Raw genomic sequence first — 21919 nt, 5'->3', positions numbered from 1 at the left:
CTCATATGTTACCCGTACTGTGAAGAGGAGAAGAGGCGTTTTAAATGAACGCCTTTGTTCCTGCTCTCAGAAGTAGTTAGATGTTACTGTATATTTTCTTCTACTTCAAAGAGCTGTACTTTGGATACGTTTTTGGTTCCCCATTGTTTTCAAGGTTGAAATGTTAGGATGCATTTCCTGTGAATGACAAATCTCTTGGGTTAAGAAAGAGCTGGATACAGTGTTGAAACCACATCTGTGGACAGCATTTCAGGCAATATGAACAATGTCTCACATAGTGAGATACAAAGAGCGGAAAACAAGAACAAGACTATGAATAGTTCATTGACAATCTGAAAAACATTTGTTAGAATCATTGCCTGATCAGAACTGTTGAATGTCTACCTAAAATAGTTTGTACAACATATTTTTCTTGACCAACTTGGAGAACATCAGGTTGAGGAGAATTAAAACCTAAATAGAACAATAGCAAAAAGAAGGCACCAGTCTTAGAAGATAAGTCAAAGTCTTCCACATAAGGGAATCTTCATTCTGTCTGCAAATAATAAAAACTTTCCCAGCAAGTTCTTCAAATGAGATATGTTCACATAAACATGTGCTTTTTTTTTTTTCTTCACTGTGAATTTTACTACATGGCGATGCACTCAGTTTTCTCCTGTATTAGTAAAAAAAAAGATGGCACACACAGATGCCTGTTCTGGCTTCCCTTGACATTTCTAGGAGCAGTTTGGTCTTAGGGCTTTATTTGTAAAACCCAGATTTCATTTTTACCTCCATTGAACATGGAGGTTCAGTCAGAAGGTTAGAATAAGCTTCACTTTGAATGACATCCACTGCTGTTATCTGTAATATTTTGCACTGTAACAGACAGTAATAGAAACTTTGTAATAGGGAAAACCTTTCTTCAGTGAGCAAAGTAAGTATTCTCTTTGACTCCAAAACTCCTTTCCTTTACACTAAGCAAACCCTTTGTCATTTTCTATGAGCAAACGTCACAGAATCATTTAGAAAACATCTAGTCCAGTTTCTCTGCATAGAGCTTCTGGGTTGTTGAAATTCAACTTGCGCAAGGGGTGGGGTGAAAGCTAGAAAGATCCACACTTCCATAATGTTCCATTTTCACACACTTCACTGTTGCCTGCCTTCTGCATGGAAGAAACGTGTGTGGTTGCATCCACTTGTGCCATTCCAAATCAGGTACCCATTAATTTAGCCAGTGTGAAAATACAGAAGCCGATCTGGTGGGAAGTGCTGGTCCTGTTTAAATGAATATGATTTTTGTCAGTGGCTTCACAGTGGGTGCCATTTCATGGAAAAAACAAGCCAACCAACAAACAAACCAAAAAAATAAAATCCAGAACAATTTACTGTGTTAAAATAAGCTCCCTTCTCCTGCCTTTTTATATGCCATTCATATTGACTTGGAATGAATAATAAGTTTGACTTGCCTTTGAAATTGGCCCTGAATGTAGCCAAATGCTGGTCTAGATTTACCTGTGTGCCTTTAATGGTTTTGATGATTCCATATATAGAAACCACTCTTAGACATGTCTTAGTTAAATGACTAGTTTTATGGCAAGTCTGCTTTACTGAGTTAGCTCAAACAATGTCTGTAAAATAGTGAATCTGGTCCACTGAGTCTTAAATAAATTCAGAACATATAGTTGTATACAGCTAATATTAAAAAAAATGCAGGATACACTGCAATAAGCCTTGTGAAGTAAACCAAAGAATAATTCATGCAGTACTGTGCAGTCCTAATTTCTTGGCAACAGCAATTCTGATGGTCTCTTTACTGGAAATAGATGTTGCATCAAGACAAATTGGACCCCTGGTGAGTAAGAATTAAGTCAGTGCTAGCCGGTTAAATAAAATCTAATTTTTCCAGTCTGATACTTTTCACTGATTCAGAAAATGGTTTTCAGGCATAACCTGGATATGACATGTTCCAGGAAGTATTCACCACCAACTGAAACTACAAGCACAAGGCATATCTTTTCTTAGACGCACAATAATAGTCTTATTATGTACTTGCATTCATCCAGATAGGTAGCAGAGTACTTCATAAGCAAACTATGTTATTCACAAGCATAGGAAGGAATTTTGCCAAATATATCTCTAGGAGTATAATAATTAATCCTGTAGAATAGGATTTTCTTTTTCACACATACAACTTATTCTTTCCCTGCCCTGATCACTGCAGTATGCTGTCTCAGGGAACGTGTTGGGTCTGTGTGTCACAAGCCATTGCTCTAACTGTAGTTGTTCTGATGAGACTTTTCAGCTATCATTAGTTGGTCCTGCATGAAACAAACAGCACTAATCATAGAAAACATCTTAGTTGTATTAAATTCTGCTGCAAGGTTAGAAAAAGGGCAAAGAAAGGAGGAGAATATGGTATCCTAATTTGTCTGTTATTCCATAGCCTCCTTTATAATGTTTCTTCATGACTATTATTATTTGTGATTTACCACAATAAGCCGAGCTTTTGATACTGAGCTGAAGTAGTGCTTCCAAGCTGTCTGTCACCTGAATATGTCTAAGAAGAAGGATTTTTTTGGGTAGTTGCCATGTGTACCTTGTTGAAAATATATTGCTCAGATTTAGTATTTTATAAATAATTAATTGACAGAAGATTTATGTTGATATACCTTCCGCTGATGAGGAAGAGCTATTTTGCCAGAAAATGTAGTAAGTTATGGAAGACCAGTTCTTGCTAAACTTTATTTAAACATGCCTTTATCAGTATCACCAAACACATACCTTTTTGCTCTAAATCTATCAGGGTAATGTACAAAGATACAGCCCAGTGACTTTGTAATTGCTTAATCTTCTTACATTAAAAATAACAATAAGTACAATTAGGTTAACACTGTGGCAATTTTAAAATCTGAAATTTCAGTGCAGTAGTCACCAGTAAACTGGTAGTAATCAGTTACCAGGTTTTAGATCAGGTATCTGGAAACGTACAGCATGTAAATGTTTCCAGAGAAAGGAAGCTGGCCACAATAAACCAAAACAAAAGCAGCAAAAGAACGTGAACACTTCTATTGGATGGAGGGTACTGGCCATTTGAAACATATTTTTGAAGTGACTCAAGTAATCTTCCTAATGACACATAACCATGTATGCTTTTTAAGGACTTCTTTTTCTTTATGGCAGTGGTGATGTGAAGTAAGAAAAACATGAAGTATGTGGAAAAAGAAACAAATTACTTTTTTTTTTTTTTTTTAATCCTGGACTTATTTTCCATCTGAAACTGTATTCCATACTTGGTACAGTCACTTTGTCCCTGGAAGTTGCATTGAGTGTTATGTTTTAAAGAAGTGTTGTTCACATAGAAATAATTTTAATGGGTAAATTTTAGGTGACACACTATCATAAAGAGATACAGCAGACAAATTACCACTGGGGGGATGCTGAATGTATAAGGCAAGAGGTTGAAATGTCAAGTTACTCAAGCTGGATGTACACTGTCACTGAGTGCCATTGTCCTTGTGTTGATATAAGAACACTACTGAGCTTGATCCAGCCACAGCTTAAGGGTACTGGAGCCTAAAGTATCCAGCTCTGAACTAAGCCAGAAGGAGCAGAGAAGGATGTGCTGAAGGATCATTTAAAGGTCATGTCAGCTAGTCAGCATGGTGTACTTCAGAAAGCAAGCAAGTAAGCAAACAAGCAAGAAAAGAAAGAGAGAAACAGAGAAAGAGGGAAAGAAAGAGAGAAGGAAAGAGAGAAAGAGAGAAAGAGAGAATGAGAGAGAGAGAGAAGAAAGAAAGAAAGAAAGAAAGAAAGAAAGAAAGAAAGAAAGAAAGAAAGAAAGAAAGAAAGAAAGAAAGAAAGAAAGAAAGAAAGAAAGAAAGAAAGAAAGAAAGAAAGAAAGAAAGAAAGAAAGAAAGAAAGAAAGAAAGAAAGAAAGAAAGAAAGAGAGACACAAATTGCAGGATAGTATCAGGTAGCTGTCAGATCTTGTTTCTCTATATATTTGTTTCTCTATATATTCATACACCTGAGTAAACCTAAACTGACAACAGGAGAGAGGAAGATGTTTTAAAGGGATGTTGTGCAAGCACAATTACAATGCTTTGACCAATAAATGATGAAAGACTGAATGATAATTTGCTTATTACTCACAAAAGGCTATATATATTGCCTACATACCTATACACATACATACTCATGAAGACACTGCTGATCAAGTCCTATCTTGAACCTTTATCTGATGACCAGTAAATGACCCTTGTTCTCCTGTTACTTCTCCCTTCATCTGAATGGGTGAGGAGCTTGAAATCTCTTCTCCATGCAGTGTGGGCAAAGCTACACAGAAATTGCAATGCCTGAACCTGGGACTCAGCTGTTAGTGCCCCTCAGATAAACCAATGCTAAGAGCTCATCTTCGTTCTGTTCCAGTGCAGCAGAAAACAAGCTCATTTAAACAAGTGGCTGACTACTGCTGCCTGTACCCTGAAAGGCAGTGGAAGAAAAGCACTTAGCAGTGCCTGCAGAGGTGAGGATATTACACATACTTTACTTGTTTTCCTTGGCACTAGATAAAAGGAGGTGGGCACAAGCAATTGCATCTGAGAGCCCAGCCACCTTCTAGCAGCATTTTGTTCCCAACTGCATCTTACTTTGAACGTGTCAGTGGAGGGTGAGTGTAGCAGACTTGCTTAGGTGTGTATGGTTGAATCAGAGAGTACCTGCCATAAACACAAGAAATAATAAAGCCACACAAAAATCACAGAGACAAACACAAATCTTCCAAGACAAGAGACCAGTCCTCTTCCATTGAGTTAATTTGTTCCTATATAAAGTGAAAGGACTCCTTTGGGACTATGAAAAGCAGGGTCAGGCTTCGACAGTTCAAATTGTATCTTGTGGATACAAGCCATTTCATACCAGAAGGTAATTTAGCCTTGGAGAAACAAGATGCCAAGTTTGGAGGTGACAGAGATTATGTAGCTTTGATAGCCTTAGGTGGTTTTTCATTTGCTTGCTTGTTTGTTTTTTCCTAATAGCAATGTAGAAAATGCTACCACTCATTTATCTTGTCATTATGGACTTGAATTATTTGATCACAATTTCCTGCCAGCTTCTCTGGTACTTTCTTCTACTAGTTTTGCAAGCCCTGTATTTTTCCCAAAACATACTTTTTTGTTTTCAGATGCAAGTGTTTTTGAAAGAGAAGGAATGGAGTTCTTTAAAGGTTTAAGTTTGTAACATGTAATTTTTTTTTCCGTTTTAAACAACTTTTAGAAAGGACCTATAGGAAAATTATTTATATGGTTACCACCACAGGGCAACTTAGACCTGTGAAAAAACTACAAAACCTTAAAAAAATACAGATTTTTAGAGGCAACAAAGTGCATAAAGCTGCATAACAGTCAATACTATATGCGGTTGCTATTTATGGAAAAATATATTGAGACTATAAAAAAAGCTGTGTGTCGGTAACATAGGTAGATTGCCAGCAAACTTCAGTGCTCATCAGAAAAAAGTAGCACTAAATAAAAGTGGACTTTAGGAGAGATTTTCTGACACTGCAGCATTGTAATTGAGAGACAAAGGAAGAAGCTGTAAAAAAGCGTAATTCCTTTTGTACTTCAGAAGACTAAGAATGGTAAATGTCTTCACTAACCAGCACCTATCAAGTAGGAAAGGAGAAGGAGAGTTTCAAAATTATCTTTTGTCGGAAAAGTTCTTCCCACTATCTTCTGAACTTTATGTGCCTTTTTAATTCTTCACTAGTCTTTCCTCAAAACTACAAGATAAAAAACAGTTGAGACTGACAGAAAGAGCTCTTTTGTCTTAATTGCCCATTTCTCTGTGAATCAGCTAAAAAATACACTGTAAATTTCAGTAGTCCATCCTGGAGCTCATTGATTTTTCCTAGCTTTACCATCCACTACATTTCTTCCTCCCATTGAGGATACTCACATTTTGTATTATAACCTCCTTCCTCTCATTCCAGAATTATATCTTTTCAAACTGGATCCCATGTGATTGTCTTCTGCCTGTGTTTCTGTTCTGTTTGTACACCTTTGTATCATTCCTCTGCATGTGCCAGTTAGGGCAAATTACCATCATCTGTGTGCTGTTTGCTTCCTTTTGGGGATCATAAAGGCAGAAGATAAACATGAACAGATGTATAGTTATTAAACATCTCTCTCTGGTTCTGTGTGCTGCTGTTTATTGTTACTCTATGTTTACAATCATTTAGCTGGACTTCAAATCACATTGCAGTGTTCACACTGTAACGAATTGTATAAATATTTCTAGTAGTTTTGCATCCAAGTATTTTATATAAAGGAAAAAATAGCAACCTCACAAACAGCTCTCCTCCTGAGTACAGCACAGGGTGTTTCAAAAAGATGGACCCAATTTGAAATCACTATATGCCTGCAACCACAAATCACCCATGAATGAATCTCTTACAGTCTGTACAGCAGGTGAAGGGAAATATAGAGCATTTATAAAAAGGTTACTAAAACCTGATAACTCATCAAACCATTTGTAAATTTTTGTGTTACTGTGACATGTTGGGTCCATCTTTTTGGAACAGCCTGCAAGTCTCCTTGGATGGCATGCAAGTAACAATTCAAGAACCTTCATGTTCTTCAAGCTGTCCTTGCACAAAAGGAAGCCTCTGCATTGTGCTTATCAATTTGTTGAAACTTTTCACATTGTAGGATGTCTGTCTTTGCACAGACAAAAATTTAGAGCCCTGTTCTGGTTGGGCCTGGCCAATTCCCAAAGGTTCTACTATCACATATGATAACAGCTGCTTTCACAGATATGGTGGTGTAAAGGAGGAGATGTTATTTTCTTGCTAGCACTAACTAGGCATTGCTTCCATGTGGTCTGTTCTGTGGTGATCTGCAGGGTGGCTCAGGTCCAGGCAGTCAGGAATGCTCTCTTGCTGATGGATGTAATTTCAGCTTAATTTGGATGGGAATTATCAAAAACATGGGCTTTTTTTACAGCCATGTGAGAAATAGGAACATTTTGGAAGATGATTCGTGCCTTCCATAGTTGTTAAGAAAAGTTAACATTAAATGGGTGTGGAGAAGTACGGAATAGACGGAATATAGATTAATAGCCTGTTTTAGAAATCTAGCTTTGAGATAAAGTCTGTTCATTGCTAAATTGAGATAAAGTCTGTTCATTGCTAAAAATAAACAAGAAAGTGCAACAGTGTTGATACTGGTCATAAAAGATCAAAAAGGCAACACAGAGAAAGAAATTACATGATAATCTTCAGCAACTAGAAATAAGCCAAAGCACAATTGCTGAGGAGTGCTTTTGTGCTGCTAACTATTGTCTGGATTAAAGTAGGAGGAGAAAAAAGATATATATTCTTTAATTGAAGAGAGAAAAGCCAAGCAGTTAGGTCATTTTAATAATAGCAAAAAGAAAAAGAAAAAAACAAAAAGATAGAAAAAATACAGAAGAAATGAGGCTACCAGCTGCAAGTGGGTTTTTTGGGGGTGGAATCAGAAAACTGTTAGATGTCTATTTATTTTGAGAATGGAAATAACAGAAAGGATATTTCTCCTTTCACCAGACAGAAGAGAGAATGAAGAATGGCTCAGGAAATGGGAAGCTAAAAGTCTCTGAATAGTCCAGGATGTGGAGGAGAAAACCAGAGAAATATATTTTCAGAAAGGTTTACAACAAAGTCCTGAAGCAGGATTCCCCAAAGTCTCGTAGGTCACCATGTTTCCATCGCTTTCACTAGAACTATGTTGCTTGTCTTAATTCAAGATTTAATTTTTTTGCAATAAATTATGATTTTACATAAAAAGTTTAAGTCCATGTTTGTCAATTAGTTTAATTTACATAACTTTTAGAATCCAATTAAATAGTTGACAGAAACTGTTCAGCTGATATTTAAAAAAAAATAAATCTGCTTGGCAGATAAAACTAATAACAAATAAAAAGTAGACTCACTAGACAGAGGCTTTTAATATACTGACTTGAAAGAAATACTTTAAACTGTACTATTGTGATTTTCCAAGTGTAAAAATAAAGATCCTCATTCATCCTAGTGTAATACTTGGAACAGATGGGGTTTCATTAAAAAGGACTTGACCTAGGACATTTATCCTCATCATTTCAACATTATAGCCCACATACAAAACAGTCAGAAAAAAAATAGCAGGAAACATTTGTAAAGCAACATCAACAAACTGAGACCCTTTGTGTTCCCCAGACAGTAGTCTGGTAGTGGAAAAGATGTCTGTGGGATTTACAAACAAAATGAAAGCTGGCAAGGATATCAAACTGAATCCCTTTTAGGCAATTTACCTCTTCCTCTAGGCTCATAAAAGTTAAATAACAAACAGAAACTTAATATTTGTGATAAATAAAAGAAAGCTGACTAACCTGATGCAGCAGAAGGGACTTTCCTTTGCAGCATCAACTCCTCACATTAGGATCACTTTAGGCACAGGTTGTATAACTCCAGATCCTGAGTTTTACTCCATCCATCCATCCCTGCTGGTTAATAAATTATATATATAAATTTACATAAATGTAGCATTTGAAGTTACGCCACAGATTCATATGCTAAACAGAAGCAGGTAAAGAGCCAATTTTATCTGTCAATTCTGCCCACACCCATGTAGTTTTAAAATTTGGGAAAAGTTTTTGCTCTTTGATGAGGGGAAAATGATGCATTTGTTTTGAAATGACAGCTCGAGGCTCAGTTATTACATATAAATCTCATCTCAGCCATATTTTGTCTTCTGGTATTTTAAGCAAAATTGTCTTTGCTTGAAGTGGATTTTGACCTTATGAGGGATCAAGTCAGCCTTCCTGTTGTTACTTGCAGTGAGCACATATTTTCTGCATCTCTTGATACACAGTTAGGATTTATCTTACAACCACTGTAATGAGAGGGGTTTATTGGGGGTCAGTCTTGTGATTCTAACCCTACAATAAGTAAAATTTACATGGAAACAAATGACCATGTAATTCATCTTTCTTTCTGGCATCTAGGGAAGAGTAACCTTATGGGGATTGCTAATATGGAATGTGATAAATGCTTTTGTAATATCCAAATTACATAGTTTTATTGGTTAGTGAGAGTTATAGAAGCTTAAAATTACACGTTACTTCTACTTACTACATAAATTGACAGAAGTTGTGCTGAAATAAGAGAAGACAAAATGTTTGTAGGAGCTGTCTGACATGTAATGCGAGGCCTACAGGTCATTTGGACTCTTGAGGGAGAGATGTTGGAAAGGTTGCAGCCCTGGTGGAAATTCCTCATTGCAAAATGTTGTAACACATCACAGTACACATAAAACTTCTGGGGCTAAGTGAATCATAACGTTCTAAACCTGAATGTTCCAGAGAGCACACTATGGTGTGTGCCAGTAACAAGGGATTGGAAAAAAAAAACATGTTTCTTTTTCAGGGGGATAGAATATTTTCCACAGCTTCCTAGATGGCCCTAGGTTAGCTTAGAAATCAGTGTGGTCAAAAGAAGTAAAAATGTCTTTCAGAGTTCTAATGAAAAACAGCTCCTTTTTTTTTTTTTTTTTTTTCCATTAAATAGTGATAATAACTTCTTGTAGCCATCCATTTGTAGAGACAGCAGAATATAGACTAATAGGTATAATTTGTGTTTTTGATGAATGAGAAATTTCTTTGTATCTTGGCTTGATGGCCATAAATATACTTTGCAGAACATAGGCCACCTCCATTTTTCCTGGGGCCGGAATCCAGAACAGAGACCTATTAGACCATGCTGCAGCTCCAGGCAGTACTAAATTCCTGTTTCCTGTCCATAGAACGAGGAACTTCTGAATACCAAACTTGTATAAATTTTTCCTTGATTCTTTGGTCTAAATGTGGCTATACTGAATCACTGGATGACTGAACTCAAGGGACACTATTTTCATTACAACATTTCTCTTCGGTGAAGCAGTGATAGAAATACATATGCAAGACACAAAACATGATAACTTTCCACAGCACTGAGTTTTTCCCAGGAACTGGGAATTGTCTCAGGGTGCAATAATCATCCTGAAATCCATAAATCCCAGGTCATTTGTTAAAGTGTTGTATCTTCTGGCTTTGCTGTGAAAGGGGCAAAAGCCCTGTGTGGTTAAACAATCTGAGTGAAAATACAAAAATCCAGCTAGCACTTACCCCTAATAAAGAAAATTAGTCAGTGATGCCAAATAATCTTTTCATTTTCTGTGGAAAGACTTTTCACGACCTTTTAGCCATTTTTTAAACAAAATTGTTGCACAACATGTCATTACTGTAAGTGATAAACAATGTAAAACATTTGTTTAAAACACAGCTTTGCTGGAAAACATCAGAAAAAAGCAATAAAAGTTTCGTGTAAAAATTATTTGAAAAACACAACTTTTCAAAAGCATCGGTTTCTTAATTCCAGTGGCTTTCTGTGTTTCCTTTTTTGAACCAGCCATTTACAGCAGAGCAGCATGTTTCAGGAAGGAGAAAGCCCTGTCCTGAAGTTTGCAGGCGGAGGCAGCTGTTTGCCCCTTGGTCACAGCTGGAAGATGCAGCGTGCACTGGAGCCTTGTTGTCTCCCTCAGGCTGCGTGAGTGAGCAAATGCTAATCTGGCTTTGGCACCTGTACAGGGTGTATTCCTTCTGGAGCTTTATTTGTTCTCCTTTTCAAAATAAAGGCAACTGCAAAAAATACAAAGCCTATTTTTCCTGAGAGGTACAGGGCATTTAAAGTACAAAGAATAATACCATTAGAAAAGAGAATGAAGAGCAGAGAACAGGCCTACATAAAGGAAACTGAAGGGGTCCCCAGCCACTCTCCTCCAGTTATCTCCATGCTGGAAGAAAGAAATGGTTTTTCCTGTTCGGTATCCACCTTTCTGTGGATGTTTGCCAGTGCGTCATCTTTCTGCTGACATCTGCTTCAGTCAAACTTCTCTTTCCAGGCTCTTCAAGCTTAAAAATCTCTTTTTATCCTTTATGAAAAGTAATCCACTCAATTATCTAACAAGTCAGATAGGGTAGTTTGCTCTTGATTATTATCTCAGCTTTTGCTGTATTAATTAATTTGAAGTTATTTACAGCAGGTGTCTTACTTCTGCCGTTTTCCTTATTTTTTTCCACTTTGTTTCTTTAAAAGGTTCTTTAGACCTCATCTTATAGCAAGAAGCGAACCATAACCACAAACTACAGTGAACTGCAGTCTCTGAAAGCAATATTATTTTCTCTTCTTCTTCAACCCCAAGTGGCTATGCCTTTGAATGCCTCATAAGTGTTGCACAGGATGATTCTTAGTGCTACAATGCCAATCAAGTCTACACTATGTAAGAACAATACTCATGGTTAGCTCTTGTGCCTAATTTTTAGCATCTGTAATGTTACTAAATTTGGTGCGGAAGTTTCCCAACTAAACTATGCCTACACCACAGGGGTACCGAGTGTCTTATTAAAAAGATCACACCATCATGAGATTTCCACAGGAAAGTTTGTTTCACTCCAGTTTCTCCTGAGACCCCTTTTCTTCTGCTTTAACTGATGTGTGTCACAAGACTAACTTGGCTTTTCTTTTCTTCTACTATCCCTCTCCTTAAGTCTTCAGTTTTCTTGCTTCTCAACTTTCCTGCTGACGGTCATCAGTCCTGTTCCTTGTCAGATTTATATTTATTACCCACCAGTCAACATGTGAAAGTACTCGAGTCTTAGCAAGTTATTAGGCCTTCTTTCCATCACGTATCAATTATTAAAGTTATGTTTACTAGAAAATGTCAATGGAAAGAGTGCTGAGCTAAAGACAGTGGCCTGTGAATGACTTAAATTTAAGAGCTGTTTTTCTAAAAAATATCCTTTTTCAACAAGCTTCTCCCAATGGAATAAAAGAAAACCAGACATTGCTGTTTACTTTACTATATAAAGCAGAAGTACTATATGTATATATTTCGTACTTTACTATACACAATTTGAAATTTGTTTGAAGATACTATAGTGAAAATAGACCATGTGGCAGGCAGGGTTGGTTTTGATTGAATATGCAAGAAGAAAAATGAATGGAGAGAGAAATTAAAATAGGCAAGGCCCTGGTTTTGCTGCAGCTCTGTTTAAGAGCTTTAGAAGGCCTTGCGGTACAGGCCAGAAGCATGAGCTGTGTTGTTCTCAGTCCAAGGAGGACAGGGACTGGCAAGAAATGGACTGAGCACCTTGCTTATTTGAGCAAAACAAGAGCATTATGCTGTCAGCATTTTGTATTGTTGACATTGGCAAAGGGAAGGGTTTCTGTTACATTATCCAAATGCACTGCAAGTGTCTGGTTCTCACTAGTCTGACACTGTGCAAAGAATTAGAGAAACAAATGCACATTGAAAAGAAGGAAGAATAGAGATGATGCCAAATGAATAGGGGACAAACACTTGTAACTAGAACAGTGTTGTGAATACAAATTAATTCATCGAAACTTGTTGGATTTGTGCCCTCTTTTTCCTGGAGCTATTAAAGGGGTACATTCAACATGTGCTTGGTTGCTCGGTTCTTTGCTCAGTTTTCTGGTGGAAACTGCAATTTCACTTGTTGACAAATCCATGCTGTTCCTTCTCTTTCAAATGAACATTTTCTGTAAAATCAAAACCAGTTATATAATATATGACATGTCTGTTGGACTCTGATGAATATTAGCGAATGGCTTCATTTGTTCACTTTCAGTTGAACTTCAAGAGGGTCTCTTCGGTAGGTCTTCTGGCAAACTTAGCTGTTGTCTCAGCCTCCTGTCTATCGGACCTGTATCAGCATCATCCATTGCCATTAATCCTAGGACTGTCTACAAAGTAAAGTGATTTAAGTGACTACCTCATTTGTGATTCATACTTTTATTTACTTTGATACAAGCTGAAGAATGAGAAAATATTCCAGATGCTACTATAGAAACAATTTACTTTGACCTATCTGTTATATTACTGTTCATTTTGGCTCCTGTATGACATAGGCAAACCCTCAGAAAGAAGGTTTAGGACTGGATGAGACATGGATTTAACCATCTTTTTAGAAAGATGAGTTCTCATTGTTACCTGACTGAAGGAAAAAAAATATTTCTAGCCCTCTATATATGTGTATTTCTGAAAAGAAATGAAGGGTTTTCATCTTTGGAGTGCCAAGTCAGACTCTGACATGAACAGTCATGTACTACAACATACTGTGCCTCAGAAAAGGATGTAAATGTGTCACAGCAGAGAAAGATCATATGTATTCTCCCACAGTTCTCCCACAGATACCTACCGTTATATATTGTACATGTAAACAGGCACACATGCCTACAAAAGCAAAGATGAATATATTTTTTTTTGTAAATAGCTTTTATGTTCTTTTAAAAAAAGTGTAGAAATACTTCACAAAACAATGTAGTGGGAAGATAAAAGATAAAAATCAATCAATCTAATAGCTGCCATACAGTTTCTATTCTATTGTAAATACTGTTATTGCTCTTGCTGTTGTTTCTCAGGTGTACGTAATACTTGATGTCACAGCCTTTCTATAAATTAGATCTCACATTTTGAAACACCTATTTCAGAGTAATAAAATAAAGAACTAATGGACTCAAGACTTAGGGATTCCTAGATCATATTATCATTTTGTTCTATAACTAATATTATTTAACATTTGGGGGGTTTTTTTGTTGTTTCGTTGTTTGTTGTTGTTTTAATCCGTTTAAAACTGTAACCTTTGAGTGATGTCAAATATTTTAGAGGAGAAAACAAACCAGCAAACAAAAATAATCACCCAAATAAATTTTAAAATAGATGTTATCAAATTGAGATAAAAAAATTCTTCATGATGTTTGCAAGTAATCATCTGATGCTCTGAAGCCTGAGAATTAACTTACCAAAATTGCTCAAAAGTAGAGTGGGAAATGATGTAAAAATGTCCAGAACCATGCAGACACCTGTGTTTCTCAAAGGAAGACACTGAAACATGAAAACTTATTAATCTGTCTCCACTAGCACATTTATTAAACCCAAAGTGAGGTCCTAGGCACAAGCATCTGAGTGGTCAGTACCAGGCTATTTGTCAAGCCTTTTACTCTGTGCAACTACCTGGCTAGCTAGGGGCATGAATTCTAAATTCTAGTGCTATTTGTCTAGCTTCAATTTCCAGCTATTGAAAGTATTATGCCTGTGTCAGTAAAGTTAAAAATCTCCATGGTATCAGTATTTTTCATGAGCAAATGTTAAAGTAGCCTCCAAAATTTATCTTTGTCTCATTTTAACATCTAAATCACTGTTAAAACTGTGTTCATAATCAGATTTTAATTGAGTGAATTTGATATTTCTCTTGTATATGTACAACATATTGCTTTTATCAGCTGAGCAATCTTGAGTTTAGAAAATATGCACAATATTTACCAGATTAAGCATAGTAACACTGAAAGAATTCTGAATTAGTTTTAAGGCAATAGCAACTCATTTTATGAAGGATAACAAGATACCTTAAGCAAAAGATGAACAAATATTTTGAGCCTTATGTCAGTCTTACCTCTTATCTCAGTCTTACCTTTTAACAGTTGTCTTCTAACCACCATGTCAGAATAGGCTACTTTCCCTCCAAATCCTTGCCTAAATACGGTTGTAAATTGTTTAGAGCACTGGCAGCAGTTTCTCCTCTTAGTATTATATTTTGTTTAATAAATTTTCCCTGTTTTCAAAATTATATCTGATTTCCTTTGGTGCACGCATTTTCTAAAGTGCATGTTTGTGGCTCTCTTTCTCTAACATGGACTAAAATGGCAGTGTTAAATTATCTTTCTGAACTCTGTTAACAGTTTTTAGGAAATGTCTTAGTCTTTTTCCTTTCTTAAAGAAAACGGACCTTGTTGACCTGTTTTGGTTCTCTTTTTGGATCCATTCTTTATCTCCTGTTATTCCACAGGGAAAGAAAAATTTGTAGAAAGTTTGAAGAAAAGAAACTCATGGAATTTTCCTTTTCCCTTGTCTCTTTCTGTGGAATTTATGAGAGGGAAGAGTGATCCAGTCCTTACACTATCTGCCTTTGTTGAGTGGGGAGAAGGGAAAGTTACATCTGGAGGAGCACAGTAATTTTAAACCTGTAAAGCTCAGACAGCATGGAGAGATTTTCACTCTATGAGGTTAAACAGGCTTGAAGGGCAAAACTCTCAGCTGCTGGCAGAAGTCCCTGTTCTGCAGAGACGTGTGATGAAACAACTAACTTTATTATCTGCTGTCTATTCATCCCACCATTAACCTTTTGCACATATGGTTAATCAATGCATCAGCATTCCTATTGTGTGTTTCTTAAGTGACAGGTCAAGAAAGGCTGATCAGGTTCTGATTTTTTTGTTTTGGGGCTATTTCAGTAGCCTTCATCTTCCAGTTCATTTTTAAAAAAACTAATTTACAAGTAGCTTTCACAAAGAAGACATATCACAGGCATTTTTCCTGGCTGTACTGAGATGATATCAGAATGCACAACAATAAGTATGGTTTTCATGCTGGCTAGCTACCTTAAGTTTATAATTATCATTACTTAGTCATAGTCAATTAGGGTTTTAATATGAACACATAACATCTCCCCATATTGGATTTGGAATCGAATACTAAGCACCGGTCTAGACTTAGAATATTTACTGGCTCACATCAGTCTGTTAGTTGAGTGATATATTTTGCCAATGGAGCTACGTTGGAATGGAGCCCAGGAGTTATACCAGTAAAATGTCCTTTTTGCCAGTATAGCTTTTACCCTTTCTTTAAGCTAAAGCAAAACCTATAGCAGAAAAAAATATATATTTTTCTTTATTTTTTATGTTTTGGCTGCTGTGTCTACACTATTAGGGTTTGTTTCCATTCCCTGGGGCATCACAACCCTATGTGTTGGTGGAGGCAGACAGTAGACTTGTCTGTAATCTTGTCTGACCTTATTCCTACAAATTACAGCACACATTGTCACACCTGCTTTAAAAGCCATCTGGGCACAATGACTCTCCAGTAACCTGGGAATCATCTATTGAATGGTATTACTACAAGGGAAAAGCAGTTAGCAATTTTCATCTGAGCCCACAAGAACTGTCTTTTTTAGTAACAGCTGAATAGGTTGAATCTTGGCTTTTTGCTGAGATGTTACACAGGAGCACTCCAGCAGCTCTGTCTTATTAAACCTGACCTCTGTTTTGCCAAAAATCTCTGCTACCACATCCCCACCCCTCTCCAGTTTTACTTCGATGCAATTAGACTTGATTTTACCATTACTTGAAAGTGTCTAGATAATCCCATGTTCAAATAAACACTCCAATACTTCACAACGCTGTTTGTATTGTCTTACCTTTGTTCATGTTTTGGCAAACAAATACTACCCCAGAGCATCTGCTGGATCAGACTTCATCATCATGTCTGCTTAGTGTTTAAGCCAAGCAATCTTTACCCACAATAGCAGCTGTTCAGGTCAAATAAGCTGTGATTTCCTATCTTCCTTAACCTAAAAGCTTGTTGAATCACAACTGTAAGACAGGTGAGCACAGGTTCTGCATAAGGATCTGTAAGACAAGTAGAACTGTAGCCTTAGATCAGTATCAGCTTAATTGTGGTGTGACTAAAGATCAGCCCCTGTGTTATTTTTTGTAGGCATCTAACTAGAATTTTATGTGTAAGGTAGCCAGTAAATAGCTGCTCCTGTAAAAAAAAAAAAAAAAATATATATATATATATATATATATATATATATATATGTACACATATAGGTATTCCCTACTTGAATTCAATTTTAATTTTCAATGGAATTCATCTCTTATTTCTTGTTCTTGTCAATGTTTGTTTTCTTTGAGGGGAGGGAAGTGGAGATTTAGGTAGCTGAATGCAATGATGCCATTTCTGAAAATAAAGATAGATGGTTTTTGTTTCTGAAAGATTGCCAACAATAACTAGATCAGAGACAGTTCACCCTCTTCTTCTTGCAAGTGATTTATGAGACAGAAAACAGTAGTTAATGAGGTCAGGTGGCCCTGAAGAAGAGCAACAACACAGTTAAGCAAAATAAGCAGAAAGAATAGGGAAAACTCAGGAACCTGACATACATATTAGTGAGAGAAACTAAAAGCCTTGGCAGGAGAAATGAGCCTCCAGAATGATATTATTGATGAATTCAGCTCTATTCTTTCTCATATACCACTGCATAATTTCAGATTTGTTTTTCCAGTGTTCCACACCAAAAATTGTATGCATTATAGTACTAGCACAGTGTTTGTTTCTTGTATTTTTGAGCTTCAAACTGTACACAAATTCGTGACACTATTTAAGGCTCCAGTTAAAAATAAAATGTATTGTTTAAAAGTCTTGTTTCTGTTTGCTTTCATATATGTGATTTCCAAATTTTACATTTCTTAGTTTTCCCAGTTCATTATTTGCCATTTTAATGATGAAATAACAATTTTAAAATTTTGCACAATGTAGAGTACAATGCTAATTCACACAGATGCCCATTTTGCAGGGAGTGGTTCTTTGAAACCCTTACATATATATGCATATTTTAAATTTGGATTACTAAATCAAAGTAAAAGAGGATTCCACTGTAGATTCCCTTGGACTTCTTATACAGTTTTTTCGGTCAGTTGTTTTCTACTTTTTCTATGGATGCATGAGTGTCAGTTTTAGTCACACTGATGTCCTACAGATCAGCACACTGAGATAATCATCCCAGTTTGTTTCCGACATCTGGCCAGCAGCAGAGGCAGATAGATAACATTTTGAAGTCTGTGCTGCTCAGCAAAAATAGTGTATAGCTGTAAAGGAACTTATTCCTTGATTAGAGGCCATGTGGTTGTGACACCCTGGCATGCTGCCGAGCTTATCAAGTCATGGTAAGAGGTAAAGACCACAGCTGACACAGGCAGTAACTGGTACAGTCCCAGTCTCCGAACTGTGAAGGAGGGAGGCTGCACAGCCTCATGATGACACTGTCCCACACAAAAGCGTGCAGCTGGTGATTCTCTGGTTCTGTCTGTAGAGCAGAAAAATGGGCACGTGCCTGATCTGAGCTGACATGAGTGCAGCGAATCTTGTGTGATGGGGTTGAGTCAGTTTTACTCTTCATAGAGTATGCAAAGCGGAAGATTCCTGGACAGACTCTGTAGCACATGTATAGCAAGGTCAATGGTGAGTGCACTAGACTCTGATGTGTGATCAGGACTTTGGGCTATTGTTGTGACTAGACTAGTAGATATTCAGCTGTCCTAGATCTCTATATGGTGCACCAAGCTCTGCTGATAGGACTGCAAAATGGCTTTATTGGAATGAGAGAATCATAGAATGTCCTGAGTTGGAAGAGACCCACAAGGATCGTTGCGTCCAACTCCTGTCCCTGCATATGATAACTCCAAAGTTCATAAAAATGTGTCTGTGGGCAGTGCCTGATCTCTTCTTCAATACTGCCAGGTTTGGGGCTGTCAAGGGTTTTGATTGTGGTGTGACAATAAAATTGTGGCAGATGTATTGTTAACCTCCTCTCCCCCCACTTCACCCTTTTGCCCCTCCCTCTCCCCCCTTCCCACTCAGGACAGGTGATCGGGAGGGAAAGAAGGACAGAGAGAAGAGAGTTGGAAAAATTAACAATGTTTTACTAATGCTACTAATAAGAATAGAGAAAATAATACAAAATATACAAAACCAATCTTGAAAGTCTCAGCAACTGAAGAGCCAGCACCCAAAGTCCTGGATTGGACTCTGCAGCCAACCGGAGCTGGATTCAGTCTGTCACTAGGCCTCAGTTCGCAGGGACAACTAGCAAGGTCCTCTCCTAATGTCGGCCATAAGGAAAAGGGAAAAAGGGAAAAAAAGGGATGAGATCCTCGTGATCTCCCACTTTTATATGAAGTATTCACGTGAATGGAATGTTATACACAGTTGGTCAGTTTCTTGGTCAGCTGTTTCTCATTGCCCCTCTAGCGAGATGTCCATCCGTGCTTATCAATAACTTTGCATTCCATTGCTATGTTTACCAAAACATGTATCTGGTTCTCCAGGAAAATGCAGTTAATATGAAGGTTTTAGCTGACAGGCAAATTCACTAAAAGATAAACTTGTTTTTAACAAAACCAGGACAGGGGCCATGACTACCTCTCTGGGGAGCCTGTTCCAGTGCTCCACCACCCTCTGGGTGAAGAACCTTTTCCTGCTGTCCAACCTAAACCTCCCCTGGCACATCTTTCTGCCATTCCCTCAAGTTCTGTCATTGCTCACCAAAGAGAAGTATGTCAGCGTCTACCCTTCCTCCTTCACTTGTGAGGAAGCTGTAGACCACCATGAAGTCTCCTCTTAGCCTCCTCTTCTCCAGGCTGAACAAACCAAGTGACTTTAGCCACTCCTCGTACGGCTTGCTGTCCAAACCCTTCACCAGCTTTGTAGCCCTCTTCTGGACACTCTCTAGTTGTTTTATATCTTTTTTATACTCAGAAGTGCACACAGTGCTCCAGTTGAGGCTGCACCAGTGTGGAGTGGAGTGGGACAATCACCTCCCACACCCGGTCTGCAATGATGTGCTTCATATACTCCAGGACATGGTTGGCTGCCAGGGCACACTGTTGGCTCATGTTCAACTTGCCATCAACCAGAAATCCCAGATCCTCTCTGCAGAGCTTCTTTCCAGCTGTATGTACAGCCAGGGTTGCCATGTCTCAGGTGCAAAATCCAGCACTTGCCCTTGTTGAACTTCATGCAGCTGGTTATTGCCCAGTTCTCCAATTTGTCCAGATCCCTCTGCAGGGCCTCTCTGCAGGAGTGTCAACAGCTCCTCCCAAGTTTGTGTCATCAGTGAACTTACTTAGTATTCCCCTTATTGTCCTCTAATCTGCATGGTGTGGTCATAACACTAAAACTACCTCATTATTGGGCTGTCCACTGTGTAGATGTGCCATTGTTATGCTCTCAGCCTTTCTGCTAACCTCCATCCTTTTCTTTGGAGAAGCAATTATTCTTCCCACCCTGTCAAAGTTCTATAAACAGTTAATACCAATATAAAATCAGAGGAAAAACTATAGAACCTATTAAGAAAAATCAGGAAATACATCACTGAGGGTTCTCACCCTGAAAACAGAGTTACTCCCTTCCCTAACACTGACTGCAACAACACAGCTAAGGCTCAAGGCTGAAATGTCTGACTCAAAATGGTCTTTGTAAGAAATACATTGTATATCCTGTTTGCACACGCTGGTTGTCCTATAACGAGGTTATTATTTGAGCACAGTGCTGTTATGGAGACCCACAACAATACTGTGGATGTCAGATGAAAATTTCAGTGAGGTCCTGCAGATCAGCCCACCAAAACAGTTGCCCAGATTTACTCAGTACAGCTGGCCAGCAGATGTATATGTAATGGTGCTTTTTACTTTTGCAGTATTTGTTTCTTTCTGTGTCCAGTTAATACACTTCATGTATTCTAAACCTCTTCACTGGCCAATGTTTTTCTCATCCTATTGATATCTCTTTGCTCAGAATTATTATTTTTATCTTGGCAATGCTTAATTTCCTTTGCTCATAGACCTTTGTCCTCCAATATACCAGTTTCCTAGGACTTGTTTCTTCTTTTTTATGTAAGGCTTTGTAAAGTCTGTCTGAAACTAATTGAAAATTTTTAAGGATGATCTACCAAAGCAACTGCTACTGATGTCATTGTTTGTGGTATTTATACATAAATCACTTCTAAGTATTTCATATGTTTGCACTCAATGATCTTAAAGGTCTTTTCTAACCAAAAAGATTCTATGATTCTATGTCATGGCATGTTGAGCTAATTTTAACTCTAGTAGATCACCCTCTACCTCTATTTGTCAATAAGTTGATTAAACTTAATTTCAGATGGAAATTAATTTTAGCAATTTACAGATTTACATCTGCTGATTACCTGGTAAAATGCATGTAAAAACCAGCATTTTTCCCATGGAAAATGCAATTTCTTTCAGAATCTGCTTCTTAAGACTCTTCTGAGTAGATAGACTGGTAACTGGCAGGTTAACACATCCCTGTCATAGAAAGCCATCTGAGAAAACAAAAGGAAGTGCCAAAGACCCAAGCTTTCTCCGAAGTTTAGAGATTAAACATCTCCTTTTTTAAAGTTTACATGATACCTCACAGAACACTAGAGCTGTTTCAAACAGCTTGCTTCAGTTTTTCTGTGCTCACCTCCATGCTACATTACAGAAGAAGCAATTGTGTATGTTTTCTATACCATTTAAGAAGGGATTCAAGAAAAAACAACGTTAGTAGTACCTAACAATAAATGATGAATTCTTAACTATATCGATGGAGTTGATATCAAGGGTAAAAAGTATAAAGTTTATATTGTTACTGTCTCCTCCTTTTGCTCAGTCAAAATTTTTCTGGCCATTGCAGTCAGGAGGAAAACACTGATGAGAGAAACAGTGGCTGCAGCTTTGTTTATTTACAAAAAAAAACAGCATCACTTTAAAAAACTTGAGATAATTAGAAGCATCATTTCAGTCAACACTACGCCCACAACTGTCCACAGCCTGTTCCTTAGGGTGAAGACCTTTATATTCTTCTCCTTCTCCCTTTCTTCCATGACTTTCTTCTTCCCCCCACTCCCTGACACGCCCCTCGATGGCGTTTGCTTTTCTCACAGCTACTCACATAAGGGCGGTGATCCTCTGAGTCCTGTATGAGATCCCAGAAATTTTCTTGGATGGCATGATTCAGGCTTCACACAGGGCTTGCTATGGCCACCACAGCACCATGGGACTTCCCAAGTTTTACCCAGCTTGATTAATTATTTAAGTAGGGGTGGCTTGTCCAAGCATGGAACAGATTCTCAGGTGTTAAGGAACAGAGGCACAGCATTTGGTTACCAGTTGAAAAGAATTGCAGTGACATCTGCATAGCTATACATGGGCCAAATGCAAACTGGGTTCAAGTAAGGTCCATTGTGTATG

General features: G+C 37.6%; 1 long non-coding RNA gene across 1 annotated transcript in view; it reads right to left on the bottom strand.

Annotated features, from left to right (window-relative positions):
• Window positions 1–14870, bottom strand: part of LOC135580255 (uncharacterized) — a 31303-nt gene extending 16433 nt beyond the window's left edge. The window contains exons 1-2 of the long non-coding RNA XR_010474743.1: window positions 14524–14870; window positions 8386–8499 (exon numbers count right to left, since the gene is read on the bottom strand). This is a non-coding gene — a long non-coding RNA (uncharacterized LOC135580255). The remainder of the gene's footprint in view (window positions 1–8385; window positions 8500–14523) is intronic.
• Window positions 14871–21919: the final 7049 nt, after the last annotated feature.

Source organism: Columba livia, chromosome 1, assembly GCF_036013475.1.
Source record: "Columba livia isolate bColLiv1 breed racing homer chromosome 1, bColLiv1.pat.W.v2, whole genome shotgun sequence".
NCBI lineage: Eukaryota > Metazoa > Chordata > Aves > Columbiformes > Columbidae > Columba > Columba livia.
The sequence above is the reverse complement of the archived record's forward strand: the minus strand, read 5'-3'. Positions and strand labels throughout refer to the sequence as shown.